General features: G+C 38.6%; 1 protein-coding gene across 16 annotated transcripts in view; it reads right to left on the bottom strand.

The window, feature by feature from the left end:
* Window positions 1–14803, bottom strand: part of MBNL1 (muscleblind like splicing regulator 1) — a 201750-nt gene that overhangs the window by 166135 nt on the left and 20812 nt on the right. For 2 of the 16 annotated variants that reach the window (XM_024768992.1, XM_024769000.1), the window contains exon 1: window positions 11262–11398. The exons of 13 other annotated variants lie outside the window; for them this stretch is intronic. The gene's annotated coding sequence lies outside the window, so the exon portion shown is untranslated. Of the gene's footprint in view, window positions 1–11261; window positions 11399–14803 lie in introns of those variants that run through there. One more of the 16 variants, XM_024769007.1, reaches the window with a different exon arrangement.

The raw sequence follows: 14803 nt of genomic DNA, 5'->3' as shown, positions 1-14803 counted from the left end.
TAGCATGTGCTCTGGAGCTCTGCCTATCATTTCTTGGTGAAAATTTTATGGTATTATGTTATTGGTGTGAAAGTACATTATCTTCGCAAAGCTTCCTCTAATTGGATCCCAGATGGCCCAAATGCAATGTTATAATGGGTCACACTACTGCATGCCCTTACCATATCTGCTAAGACAGGAGGCTTATAAACCTAAGAAGCAAAGATTACAAACAGGTGTAAAACTCTATGCCATTTGTAATCCAATGTCAAAGCAAAAGAATGAAATGTACTTGCCAGCCTTTTAACTTAAATTTATACCTTCTTGAGCCCTGTCAATTCTATGGGTGAAGTTTTAAAATTACTGTATCATAACTATACCACATTCATTCTTGGCAGCATCATAAAGGGGAAAGAGAATGCTGGTTTTGAAGTGAGAAAAGACCTGGCCTCAATTCATTTTGGCTGCTCACCAGGCTGCGTGAATTTAGGCAAGTAGGTTAACCTCTCTGAGTTTCAGCTTCCTCATCTCTACCAAGAGGATGGTGGTTCCTGCCACACAAGCCTGTTCCCTAATTGTGTAGCACTATGGTTCTTTTCTGGAAAGAATGTCTCACGCAGAGAAGGTGCTCAAATATGGCAGCTAGCCTCATTCTATTCATACTGTTCGTACCGTTTCCCTCTATTTTCTGAAAAGATTGCCTAACCTTCAGCCTATGTCAGGCCCACCTCCTCCACAGAGCAGGCCCTAACCATTCAGTTCCACAAAGACTTCCTTCTTTGAATTTCCTCCTTTGGTACTCAACTTTATGGTGCCAATCCTGATTGTACTGTTAACTTTTCATGTCCTTCTCCCCAACTCAATTACATGTCAAAGAAGAATAGAAACTATGTAACTCTCCTTTGAAACCTCTTCTCCTGACCTACTACAATCCCTTACTTCCGACAGGTGCTCAAAATATGTTTGTTAATTGATTACTTAGCAGAGCACAAAGAATGAATTGATTTCCCTATATTGCCTATTGTTAACATAGGAACATAACTTTCTAAGTGAAAAGACCTCAGCACGTGATAAACTTTAATCCATTACTGAGAAACAGACACAATAATCGCTTCCTATGTTAACTGCTCCCAAAACAGTATTTACTTTTAAAATCCAGTCCTCAAACTATATTCCTGTGAGAGAGTCATTTCCCACGGACAATTTTCAGTGAATGTGGTCCCCCAGAAAGCATTACGCAGAATTCCATTTGAAGTACATTTTTTTCAATAGTCTCAATTATTGTTCTGGATATTTCAAATTAATTTTTGGAAAGGTCCTGCAATACCTCAGAGAGGCTCTACACCTGGGTTAAAGATTTGCTTGTATTCCCTGTTGTTCACTTTCCCGACGCTCATCAAATCTCTCAAAGTCTTCTGGATAAGGTATTTAAGACCAATTGCCTTATATGAAGGCCATTAAGTTGACAATGCAGCTTTCCCTGAAATTTTCAAATAATGAAAATTCAAATAATGGCTCAAAATAATTTGGAGTAAATTTGTCTAGTTAAGATTGGCCCAGTGAATAGAGAAAACAAAGAAGAATTTCTAATTTTAATACTATTTAACCTTAGTTACTTTAGGATGAAATTTTCTAAGCATTATCTATAATTCAATAAAAACAGATTTTTACCATATCTTTGTAGCACAAGGCCAAAACCAGATAAGGCAAAAAAAAAAAGTCTAATAATAGAAAAAGGCATGTTCTGAGTGTGATTTTCACATAATACTAAAAGGCATATAAACAAAAGGTAAAATGAAACAGTTAACATTATTTTCTCTAGCTCTACATAAACATGCTACATTTAAAGACATAAACAGTGCAATTTTAAAATTATTTTCTGTGGATATAGAACATCTAAATAAAGTGGTAAATCTTTATAAATAGAATCTTTTTCTTGAAAACTGTCTTGATTTCATAAGAACTTCTCTATGTGTATTAAATACAGTCATTGTTCTGACATGCTTTGCTTAAACTCTCTTAAGCCATTTACTTGTAAAAGGCATGTAAGTGCCTTATGTAAAAAGGCCTATGAGTACTCCTGCAAAGCTTTCTATTTTATTTGAAATATAACTATTCTCACAACTCCAGGTAACTGTTAACTCAATGCAACTGGTTATTTATTCCCATAGGTAAATAATTCTGTTTATAAGAACGTCTGATTATTAAGGATCTTTATTTCCAGGAAAAAGAATACCACAGTTACACTGATACCTTCCCTAAAATAGCAAGGTCTGAGAAGTATAAATGTCAGCTACATTGAGCACATTGCAAACTTGTTTTATCATGTATCTATCTGCCACCTGGTTTATCATTGAGGATCATTTACACCAGTGTTCTGCATGAACTTTTAACAGGGGACCACAACTGCCTAGCCGTCAATGAGACATTTCTTAGCAAACAACAACATACCCCTAAAGATGAAATTACGCTTACTTTAGAATTACCAATTTGGAATAAAGAATTTAAAAGACAACCTGTTTTTTAAAAGAGCTTGACACAGAAATGAACTGTTTTAAGAACTTAACAGGTATCTTCCACTTACCCAAGTTATAGGTCCTGATAAAATATAATTTTAAGTGTTTTTCTCTGATATTTTAAAATATAGTTCTTTATACTAAAAGAGCTCACAAGGAGCAATGTGATGAACAGGGATAACATTAACAAAGCTTTTAAAATTTTGGATGAAAAGTTTTAAAAATTCTTACCATATTTTAATTTTTTTATTTTTTTGCGGTAGACGGGCCTCTCACTGCTGTGGCCTCTCCCGTTACGGAGCACAGGCTCCGGACGCGCAGGCTCAGCGGCCACGGCTCACGGGCCCAGCCGCTCCGCGGCATGTGGGATCTTCCCGGACCGGGGCACGAACCCATGTCACCTGCATCTGCAGGCGGACTCTCAACCACTGCGCCACCAGGGAAGCCCTCTTACCATGTTTTTAAAATCATTTTTAATACCTCCCATCACCTTTAACATCCACATCTAACACTTGCTACGTCCTGTGGACCCAAAGCCTGTCACTTTTTCCCTAGCACACATATCCCTTTCATTCTCCTGTCATTGTCCTTTTTTAGTCCCTCATCTCTATCCTACAATCTCCACTTCATCCTGTGTATGTCCTATTCTTCCTCTAAAAAATGTTACTAAAACACAACTCCTGTACAGTTACTTGCCAAAGCAAATGTTTCCTAATGTTCCCATTGTGAATCAAACTTACTACCTGGTCCTCAGTGCCCTCCAAAGTGGAGCCCCATCTCCCTTTCCCACCTGATTCTTCGTTTCTTCTACCCTGTTAACTGCCCCTCCCTAGGCCTTTTCTCTCTCTCTTACTTTCTACTCATTCTTCTAGCGTCTCCTCAAATGCTGTAGTAAGTTTTACTCTTCTGAATTATTCCACATGTTTACAGTTTCTATCTCCTATCAGTACCCAACACAAGTGTTTTGTAAATTTTATTTTTATTCTTTGACGTATAAGCATGGGTTCTAGAACTGGACTACCTTGGTTCCACTCCTTGTTGTGCCACTTCCTAGTTAAGAAACCATGGGCAATTAACTTTGTGCCTCAGTTTCCCCATCTTTGAAACCAAGATATTAACAGTACACATCTCATAAGGCTGTTCTGAGGAATGTGTGAATTAATTCATAAACTTTACCCTGGCACAAAGAAAGCAGTTCAAGATGTTAGTAATCATTGTTAAAGCTATTATCCTCATCACCATTCTTTGCATATGACTGCAAGCAAGACAAAAAATTGGTTAAAAATATGGACATTGGAATAAAGAAGAAAAAAGATCTCACAACTCTGCGAACTACCAAAAGTGTTTTCTAGTCATGCTAGTCATCTTTAAGATAAAAGTCATAAGGGATATTTTACAGCTGTCGGAAAGATTAAATGAGATATTTTGTAAAGAAATGTATAGCAAGTGGCACTTCTATTATTAACATGTTTATAATTTCACAGATATAAGAATTAAACAATGGAAAGAGTAAATGGTTTTTCCCAGTCCACATACCTAGTCACATCTGGTTTGGTGAAATAAAATCTATACATTGTGAGACTTTTGTGCCCCACCTCCCAAAGTCTATTACTCCTTTCAAGATGTAGACAAAATGGAATAAATATATAAAGATACGATAATTTTTAAATGATAATAATAACATCAGTATCACCTCTTATATTTACAAAGTGTTCCACTTTTCAAAACATGTTACCCCCAAATGAGGTCTGTTTTTGTTGTTCTACCTGCACTGCAACAAAGATTGTACTTTCAAAACAAATTTAGATATACTGTTTATAGAAACTGATGTATCATTTCATAGCATGGATTTTTGAAACTAAAATTTAGTAAACAGAAATATCAATGAGGGAATCTTTGTGGAAGAATACTGAGTTGCAAACTCAATGGCTCAGAGCTTTTTTCTCCAACTCCCCCCCACCGCCCCCACCGCAGCTAGCCATTTGCCCTCCTATTATATCTGTGGCCTGTGGCCTAACTTGACTATCACCATCCCACCCCAGACTATCTTTCTACTAGGATAAGAGCTAGCCATCCACATAGAGTGCTAAAAGGTCATTGTAAAGGTAATTCTTTTCTTGTAATCAGATAAGACAGAAACAAATAAAATGTTAACCTATCATTATTACTATCATCAACAATGCTGATAAACAGATTGTTGAATACTGGATTAGATTAAATTTTTTGGATGCAATAAGCTGTGTATGGTCTGTAAGTTTTAATACTAAGTCAAGTTCAAAAAGTATCTTTAGTGATGTTCTAAATATGAATATGAACTGCTTAATGCCTTATTTGGCATTCTTGTTATTTAACCTGCTTTTGACGTGTTTTGACTATTAAACTGTAAAGTCTTTCACTGTTTAGATTTCCTCACACTCCCACTGCATATACTATTGTTACCATACATTTTTCGAATTTTCTGAGAGAGTCTATTCAGTCATAATCATTGTAGACAATGTCAGTATGCGGGGATTTGGAGTACAGTAAGTATATACAATGTTACCACAGCTTTCACAACCATGTACTTAAAATATTCATGAATTATTTTTAAAAACCCACAAAATTGTATTCACAATTGTGACACTTCTACCAGTGCCTGAAATCATCAGCTATATCTTGTTTTTCTTTCTTCACTTTTCTTCTATTCAACGTCACATTAAATTGTATACTCTGGCTGTCTCTGATTAAAATCTCCCTGCTAATATATAGTTCTCTCATTGCTGTTCATTATATATTATACGTTTCCTTTCCCAAAATGAAATCACTGGGTTTTTGGTATATTTTAGTGTTACTTCCACTGCTTAACTTTAGTATATAGATTTTTTTAGCAAACAACCTTGTAATTACCAGCTTACTTTTAATCTAGCTTTCTCTTGAACAAATTTTCTACATCCACTGTTCACCCCAGTTACCCACTTTGGTTTCTGATACATTTGTAACTATCTGGTGGCTTCAAAAACTGATATTTTATGGTATTCAACAGTAATACTAATGACAAAGCTATCAATATTTTAGTATAGGACGTTTGGAAATCTATATATTTCTACCAGCAAAATGAACTAAATAAATGAACTAGAACATGTATGAAAATTATGTCTGGATGTTAAATGTACACATATGAAAGATATGGAAATATCACTAAATAGATATAATTAATGCTGCTTTAACAGAATAATATTTTTATAATGTTAAAAAATAAAGAATACCTTTTGTTTTCCACTATTAATGCGTTAGAACTGTTTGTTCCCTTTATTACATGTATTGGTCAGAGCTACATTAAGACGTATCTTCCCTTATCTCAACTTCCATACCATGTTACCTAGCCTCTGCTTATGAAATATCACTTTCCACTTTACAGTTATTTTCAAAACTCTTACTTCCCCTACCAGACTGCCACCTCTTTGAGGAAAAGGTATATCTTAAGTTTGGCAAATCTCACTGAACATAGCTTGCTATTTTTGCCAAAATACGTATTTTCCTATGAATCAACTTTACAAAATAAAATAATATCTCAAATCAGCATGCAATGTTCATTTCACATGATTAAACGTGTTCCCATGATCCTAGAATCTTGTTAACTCTTTAAAACAAATTTATTCTTAATTAAGAGCTCCCCGACTATTTTTAAAGTGGAAATAATAGTGAAAATCCAGTCTCAAGATAAATTTTTTTAAGAATCCTTTGGAGGAAGAAATATTGTCATTTTGTGAATTCTGCTAAAGAGGGACTGGAATGGAGGTGATTTTTTTTTAACATCTTTATTGGAGTATAATTGCTTTACAATGGTGTTATCACAATTCTTTTTAATAATATTATGTTATTTAATATCCAGGTGATTTGAATAAATTGGCATTGCCTTGGGAAAAGTTTTATCTTCATATATACATTCACACACAAATTGTATCCACGCTTGATGGGACTATGTACCTTATTAGCTATTATTCACCTCTTTGGGTATATGAAAGATACACTTCTCGATTTCTTAAAACAATGTCCAAAGAGATGACAGTTTTTTCCTTTGGAGCATATACACTACTTGAAGCATGATACTTATTTCAGAAATACCTTCACCTTTTTAAAATAATTGATCTCAGTGGAAAAGTAATTTACCACTCTATCCAATATGCCTACATTTCATCTTGAGATTAATATATCCTGAACTCTTTTTGACAAAGGATCACCACAGAATCCTAGAGTAAGATCTCAAAAATAGTGGGAAAAGTAACAAATACAGAATGCCTAAAACTCTAACATAAATTCTTCAAAGGTTTTTCATTTTTATGGACGTCACAGGCAGAAGTGATAAGATGCCTCTCAGAAAACATGAATAATTATCTGAAAGGGATCTAATGAAATCATTGAAAGACTAACAATAATATGTAGAAAACTATAACCTCGTATTTGCTAAGTGTTTTTCCAAGGATATAGCTGTAATGCTTATATAAATGTGTATTTTTATAATATGAAAACACTACTACATAAACCCCGAGTTCCCTACCTCAACTCTAAAAATACAAAATACGTCTAGAGACTTTTAGTGCCCTATGTCAATAGCTCTTCTTGAATCCTCTGCGTTGTGATCAATAATTCTCCAACCATTAGTGAATCTGCTCCATGACTCATCAGAAATGATCTACGAAGTTAATGGGGATGATTGTCCCCCGCAGGTTCCACACATGCATTGACACTAATGGCAGTTATGCCTCCTGTAGGTGGGGGACAGATTCAAGATGGCACCAAGCCGGGAGGCAACTCTTCTGATTCTCCATAAAACTTGTTCCCTTCCCCGCCCCACCCCCACCAAAGAAGAACTCACTGCATCCAACCTGTCTTATTATATCTTTGGTATCCTTCAAGGAAATAAAAGTAAGCATATGTTATATGGATGGAAAAGAACCACGTTTTTTTTTCAGTTTAACACTCACTGTGCATGGCAAAATGTACTTCAGTTTTGAAAATATCTGAAAGGAATGTTTCCAGGTCCTAGGCCATTGTGCTTTGTTTACCAGTCAGATGCTTTCTCAAAATGTGTTCAAATTAAAAAGACAATGTCTCTGTGTATAGGAATTCCTCAAAGCCCAGAACATTACTACAGAAACGCATTCTTACCTTTCCTAACATTCAAAACAATGCCCTCTTCCCTCCAGGTGAAAAATCTCTCATTCTTGTGAATTCATTAATCTTCGATTAACATACAGTCAGGAGTTTGGACTTATTTGGGGTTTTATTCTCTAAAGGTGGAAAGTCACAGCAAAGGAAAATATATATGAAGCATCTGAAGATAACTGCTATTTACTGAAAACTCTATTTTAAAATAAAGTTTAGTGACTCGTTTGTGTTTGGTAACTTCAGGACAATGATAACTATAGTGTCTCTAAAATGTTCCTAAGTAGCAATCATACTCTATTCTGGCCTTTGAGAGGTGTTAAGACTCATCCCCTAATTATAAGCCTTTTCTCTGTTATTACTACCTCACCATTAAATCTCTAAACTAAATAGTAGTTTTGAGGATACAAAAATAGATGTTAGGTGGTGTGTTTTCTCAAATTTTGGTTACAATGGATAAGAAAGATGAGGTATTCCTATGTATAATAAACTTCTTTAGCTTGTAAAAATAAAAATCCTTTTTATTGTGTTTTGACCAGCAAACTCCTTAGGCTTTCTACCAGAATAGTGCTTTCTTGCGTTATTCTAGAACAGCCCTGTCCAATAGAAATACAATGCAAACCACACTTGTTATTTTAAGTTTTCTAGTAGCAGTATTTTTTAAAAAGTGAAAAAAAACACGTGAAATTAATCTAACAATATATTCTACTGAAACCAATATATCCAGAATATTATCACTGCCACATATAATCAATATAAAAAATAGTATCAGATGTCTTATATTCTTTCTTTTGTACAACGTGTTCAAGATCCAGTACGTATTGTACACTTAGAGCAAACCTCAATCCAGAAAACCACATCTCAAGTGCTCAACAGTCACATGTGGCCAATGGCTACTGTACTGGACAGCACGTTCTAGATTCCAAAAATATGAAGCTTTTTGGCCTAAAAGGCCACACACTTTAAAATCTCCCTATGTAACATCCTCTGTGATCGGTATTGCCATTAGGATTTTATATTGAACCAAATATTTAAGTAACTATATTTCACTTCCTTCTTCTGCTCCCCTGACCTTCATATCTACGGCCCACCCTGATGCCTCAGAGTGTAAGAAACCCCAATCACCTATTCTTTTCATCTTCTTCTAAGCAAGATCTGAGATATTCTCTAATCTCTGCATCTTCTATCACCAAGCAGAAAGCCAGAAGGTGCAGCAAGGCTATTCTCTCTGTTTCCATAAATAGATATATCAAATACAGGCCTAATGTATGGCGACAATGATAAATGCAAGGGCGATTTTTTTTGCTTACAGTAAAGACTGGAAATTTTATATAAAAAAGTAATACACCCTTCCTCAATTAGAAATACGATTTTACTCCCTCCCTCCCCCGCCAGGAGAAACCTTGAGATATTCTGTTCTTGTTCTGGAACAGAACCCAGTGTTTCATTTCATAGGAATTCCGTGCCCAGAGGAAGAACAGAATGTTGGAATCAAAATTTAATGAATTCAACTTGGAGTCTAAGTTTGCCCCAAATGTGGAAATGTAAACACAAGCAATAATATCTCAAACCATAAAACACTTTGGATTCTCTGTTGGCATGGCTGCACAGAGTATCACACACGATGTGTATCTGCACACAAATTTGTTCTTAGTTACGTGAGGAAAAAAAAATTAAACTAGGCACATGTGAGGTTTTCTGAGTCTCTTAGTAATAATACAACCTGATTGTTAGGTCTTTAGTGACACTGTAATTATAGACGAATGGATAAACAGGTTTTCTGGTGTTGACGCAACTTGTTCCTTAAAACACAAAAGGCAACTTTTGCAAGGAAACCCCCCACTGAACAAATAAAACCAAAAGCTTTGTCTACCTTTTGAAAGAAGGCCTAACAACACACTAATAATCCAAAAACAAATTCACCCCCGTGCAAATACACAACACTGATGAAACTCAGAAAGCTGGAGATTTCCTAAAACACAGTTCGGAGCTGTAGTTGTCACCAACTTTAAGAAAGCAAAGATACAAGTGACAACAATGTGCTTTCACAGGCTACAAAATAACTTTATTCAGAGTCTCCAGCTATAGCACCATATCTAAGACATTCTAAGGACTGAACTAAGTATTCCTGGGATAAATTTTACAGTCTTTGAACTTTCATTTTAACTTGTCTCAGTGATAACATTTTTATCTCAACAGCAAGACAGGGAGCAACACCAACGCTCTCAGGAACCCACAGAGATAACATGGAGTGGCTCACTTATGCTGGTATAGAATAGTTATGTACTAACTACCCTCTGGGTATAAACAGGCACTGTGTTCAAACCCAGGAGGGGGGAACACCGTGTCCACTGGTGTAGTATTTCAAAGCACATTGCAGACGGCCTGCAAATCCAAAGGCATTCATTATGACTTCTCTCTCACTGTATTAATTTGTTTGAGAAATTCCTCCGAGTAGGGCAGAGTTTACCATCCATTTGCTATCGGCTTGTGCCTGGGCTGGTGGGCACGCAAAGTAAAGGCAGTGGCAATAACCTTTCTGGCAGCTTCTTACTCAATCTTAATCCTAGGGAAGCGCACTCCACGGAAATACAGCACAGAATCCTAGTAGCCGCATATTCTCCCGGCCCAGGAGAGATTTAAGAACACAATTACCCTTCCAGCTTCACCACTCTAGTTGTAAAGTGCTGTGAGAGGGGCAAGCATAAGCTCCACCATATACCTGCTCGTGTTACAGGCTCTGGAATCAAAGTATTCTCACATGACACATTACTACCAATAACAGATTCCGGCTCCGTTTAAAATAGGGGGGGGGGGGAGGCCGCGCTACATATTTGTCCTGCTTTTGTCTAAAAATCCAGAACCCAAGTCCTAACTACTTTTCATTCTTTTCAACCTTTCATGAAAGCAATTCAGTCCACTAACTGCGGCTCCACCCTGAGAGCGCCTATACTTACTTTTCTTACAGTTTTTGAGTGACGCACTACAAAACGATGGGGGAAAAAAAAAAGAGCCCTCTCATGCAGGGCTTCTTCCGCCCTGTAAACTTGGCAAAAGGCAAACTGGACTGAAATACAGCACTCTCCATATAAGGAAGCCCAGCTAAACATGTCATGCGTAATTTATGGGTAGCAGGCAGAGAATTAACCTTTGCGTGCACATATTTGGCCCAGATGAAAACCGGGCTGGATGGCAGCCCCAGGGGCAGGGATGCGGGATCTCTTGGGAGAAACCGTGGCTCCCATCTGATGGACTCGCATCTCCCCCCCGACAAAGGTCGTTAAGTTGTAAGTACACTTCCACGCACCTGTTTCTTTTATCCGCCACCACCACCACCCCCCTTCTTTCTTTCTCCTTCTTTCTCTTAGGCTGCCAAGTGGGAAGCTGGCAGTGCTGACAGTGTCCGCAAAGCCCAGGGAAGGGCTCCTCGCAGCTGGGCTGCAGCTGCAACCTCCCGCTTTCCCTCTAGCTCGAGATGGTGTGTGATAGGAAACCATCCAGCGTGCTGAGCCGGCCCAAGCGTCCTCTCACTTCCTCCTTCAGCCATGTACAGCCCCGAAAGAACACGAACAATGCAGAGCAGCAGACCAGCGCGAGCAAACTGTGAAAATGGAAACTTACCTCTCACATTTTTTTTTCAGAGGCAGCCCGACTGCCGAGCGAGTGCCCAAGGCATTGTGGGAGTCATGATTCCAAGAGGCCCGCGATTTAAAATTGAACTTGTCAGTTCCCGGTCACGGGAGCATTGTGAGCGCCACAACTCATTCAGCTGCAGTGAAAAGACTGTTGCATGTCGCTGTGCAGCCTCTTATCGCCGAGGTCTGGTTTCCGCTGCTGCTGCGCGGCCCCTCCCCCGCCGGCCCAGCCCCACCAGGAAGCCCTGGGCGGACTCGTCGAGCCCCGGAACCCACGCGGCGGCGAAAAAAACGCTCTTCAACTTTCCGCCGCCCCTCGGCTCTGCTCCCCCGCCACCTCGTCGCCCCTCAACCAAACAAAGTCCGCTGGGGGTGGTCGTTGCCACCCGCCGACCGGCGCGGAGAGCAAAAGGAAACCCGAGCTGGAGCTGGCGAGGTGCATCCCCGCCGCCTCTCGGTGGTATCTTCCATCTTATACGTTCAGCATTATAACCTCCGAGCTATAGTGCAGAGAGGACGCACCGCTACTACTTTCTGCTCCTTGCGACTGGCTGAGCCGACAAATCGGTTCGTTGTTGAAAGAGGCCCGTGGATGGGACTTGGTAAGGCAGCCGGCAAGGTTAGACTGAAGGTGAGTCTCAAAATCAGGATAAAACAGTAGGAGCTGGTGGGGCTGCCGCGTTAAAATGCACCAGTTTTTGAACCTGATGGCCCACAGGCGGGAAAGACATCCGCACGGCTGCCAGTGTGTATCTTTCTCAAGTAACAGGGTGTCCACGGTTTTGGAATTCCTTAGTAAAACTTACTGTCACACAAGCACGAACACTCACATACCGGCTTCCCATCTACTTCGTAAATAATATTTGGAATGTAAAACCCCCTTCCTTCCCAACGTTGCATTGTATGATTTATAGAAAGAAGAACCCCCTCTTTCAACATAAAATATTCATTTTCTGAAATACTGTAATAGTCCAAGGCAAATAAGTCATATCATTGCTGGAACAAAGGAAACCACAGCCCCAAATCATAATTCACTGGGTGTCGTAAGATGTAACTTGCCTTCACTTTGAATAGAAAGAATCCTGGACTATCATTATGTGATCAAGTTTTAGAGATAGGCGCGGGGGGCGGGGCAGAACTTCCTTTGGATTTAGGGAATAACTTGTTCAATGACGATTCTAATTAAAAACATTTTTTTCCATGTTTTGGACACAATTTAGGACCAAATGCTAGCTACTGTGCGATGTACTTCCTACAAGCTTGTTAGGCTGTGTTAGAGAGGGTGGGGACAGCTTCAGGAGGAGAAGGAAAAACATCATGAAAGGTGCTAAAATACAAAAATACTTCTAGAGGCATTAATAACAGACTTGTGATCTCGACCCTTGGCTAGATCCACAAAACACTGAGTTAATATTGTGTACTGCTCCCTTCCAGAACAAATAAATTAATTAGATGGTGCCACTTCTCAGTGCTAATCATTGAAAAGTACCCAAGTGCGCACACAGTGGAAGCAAATTTAAAAGGAAACCGACACTTTCTCAGAGAACAGGGATGGGCATTCTCTATCTGCCAGTTGGTAGCTACCCCAAGCTATAAGGACTTCTTTTCTTCTAATTCAGCATTCATTTCAACAACTACATCAAGTGCCTGCTATGCCAGAGATTCAAGAATGGATGACACAGAGTTCCTACCCTCAAGGATAATACCTCTACTAAGGAAGAGGCTACTGAAGAGAAAAATAAACCAATTAATTCCGCCTGAAGGATAAATGCTAAAATGATGAAGGCTAGCCCAAGATGGGCCTGAGTAGAGTCAAGAAAGCTTCCTGGAAGAGTGACTTTAACAGGTCCCTTGAAAGGTGTGTAGCAATTAGCAAGATAAAGGGAATTGAGTCCAGGTCCACTGGAGAAAAGAGCCTGGCAAATACAGTGGACCTGCCAGTCTTTCTGTTAGAAGTGCAAGCCGGATACTTATAGGAGAGTGGCAGCAAATGAGCTAAAAGTAGGTCTGTGCTAATCCAAGGGTCTCAACTTTACTCTGAAAACTGTGATGATCTAGATGAGTTTACACAGCAAGGAGATAGGTGAAATTTGGACTTGCATTTCAGAAAGATCCTGTAGCAACAGCTTGGAGGGTGAATGGGAGTGTAGGGTGGAGGCCGATGGAAGAAGGGTGAATGGGTGTGGACAGACTGGAAAAATGACTCATGCAGGGAATGAGGAAGGGAGGAGACTCCCAAGTCCCTGGCTAAGCCTACTGGATTGTTTGCTACTTGCTTTTTAATTTCTCCTGTTTGCCTCCATTCTCCTTGACAATAGACCTTGACTTCTGAGCTGGGCCACCTATGCCTGTGCCAGCAGGTGGGTGCCCTCACTGGCTTCCATGTGCCTCTCCTCAGAATGTCCAGTGAACCGCTGAGGGCTAATCCTGGTTGTAGGAACTTATTTTCAATTGTTCTCAGACCCTTGCAGACTTCCAGGTTAGAGCTTTGGTGTTCTTCTTTCATGTGGGTTAGAAAATTCGCTGTTGGGAGCAACATGGTGAAAAACAAGACTTTGAACCTGTGTGGTGCAAGAGTGGAAATTATTTTTCCACTTCAGCACTGGAGGAGGGGAGACGTTCTGGGAACAAAAGAAAAATTGAAGCCGAGACAAATTTTCTGCTCCACTGAACAGAATACAAAGAAATACAAGAAAGACCCTTGAATGTTAGAAACAGTAGAATAAACATCCTAGTAAATGACAAAGAAGAGAGGAAAAAATGTTATTTCACATAAGAAAACTCATACAAAACAATGGTCAACCTAGGACTCCAAAGTGAGTCAAAATAAATGATGATATAAAACTTCACTGCCACTGGTTTAGCTTAATTTATTATCATTGATAATACTATAACATGAATAATGACATTTAACATTTTGAAGCAGTGCAGCAAACACCAGATCATATGTTAAAAATATTAAATCATGTTGCCAGCTTTCAACTACCAGTGGCATTCTAACCACATTTCAAATTGTGGAAATTATTAAAAAATCATTATAGTAATAAAAAGTAAATAGTTCCCATTTATAATACCAATCATATTCCCTCAGTGCTAGGATAGCATTATGGTTTCTCTTCTATGAAGTGTAGTTACAGTTCATAGGCTCATGAGTAAGTATATCTATAAGTATAAAAAGAATGTCGTTTTTGGGTGGAGAGGGAAATTATAGAAAACAATTTCAGATGAAATAAAACTACATTTTCAGATAAAGGAAAGAATATTCACTGCAGTTTCCTGAAATATTTCAGACCATTCAAGTCTTAATTATACCAATGAATCCCAATAGAAATACAGTTAAGGAATATGGTTTTCAGAGATAACATCAGCTACCTGGTTTACAATAACACAGATAAAGGAAATGGTAGCATTTATCTTTTTCATTCAAATGAGAGTCTTTACGGCACTGTGTAAGCTTGTGTGTGTGTGTGTGTGTATGTGTGTGAGAACTGTATCTTTCTTGTCCTACACACCACATTTCTTTTTTTA

This window comes from Neophocaena asiaeorientalis, unplaced genomic scaffold (assembly GCF_003031525.2).
Source record: "Neophocaena asiaeorientalis asiaeorientalis breed wild unplaced genomic scaffold, Neophocaena_asiaeorientalis_V1.1 scaffold118, whole genome shotgun sequence".
NCBI classification, from domain to species: domain Eukaryota; kingdom Metazoa; phylum Chordata; class Mammalia; order Artiodactyla; family Phocoenidae; genus Neophocaena; species Neophocaena asiaeorientalis.
Note: the sequence above shows the minus strand (reverse complement) of the source record. Positions and strands in the feature narration are given on the sequence as shown.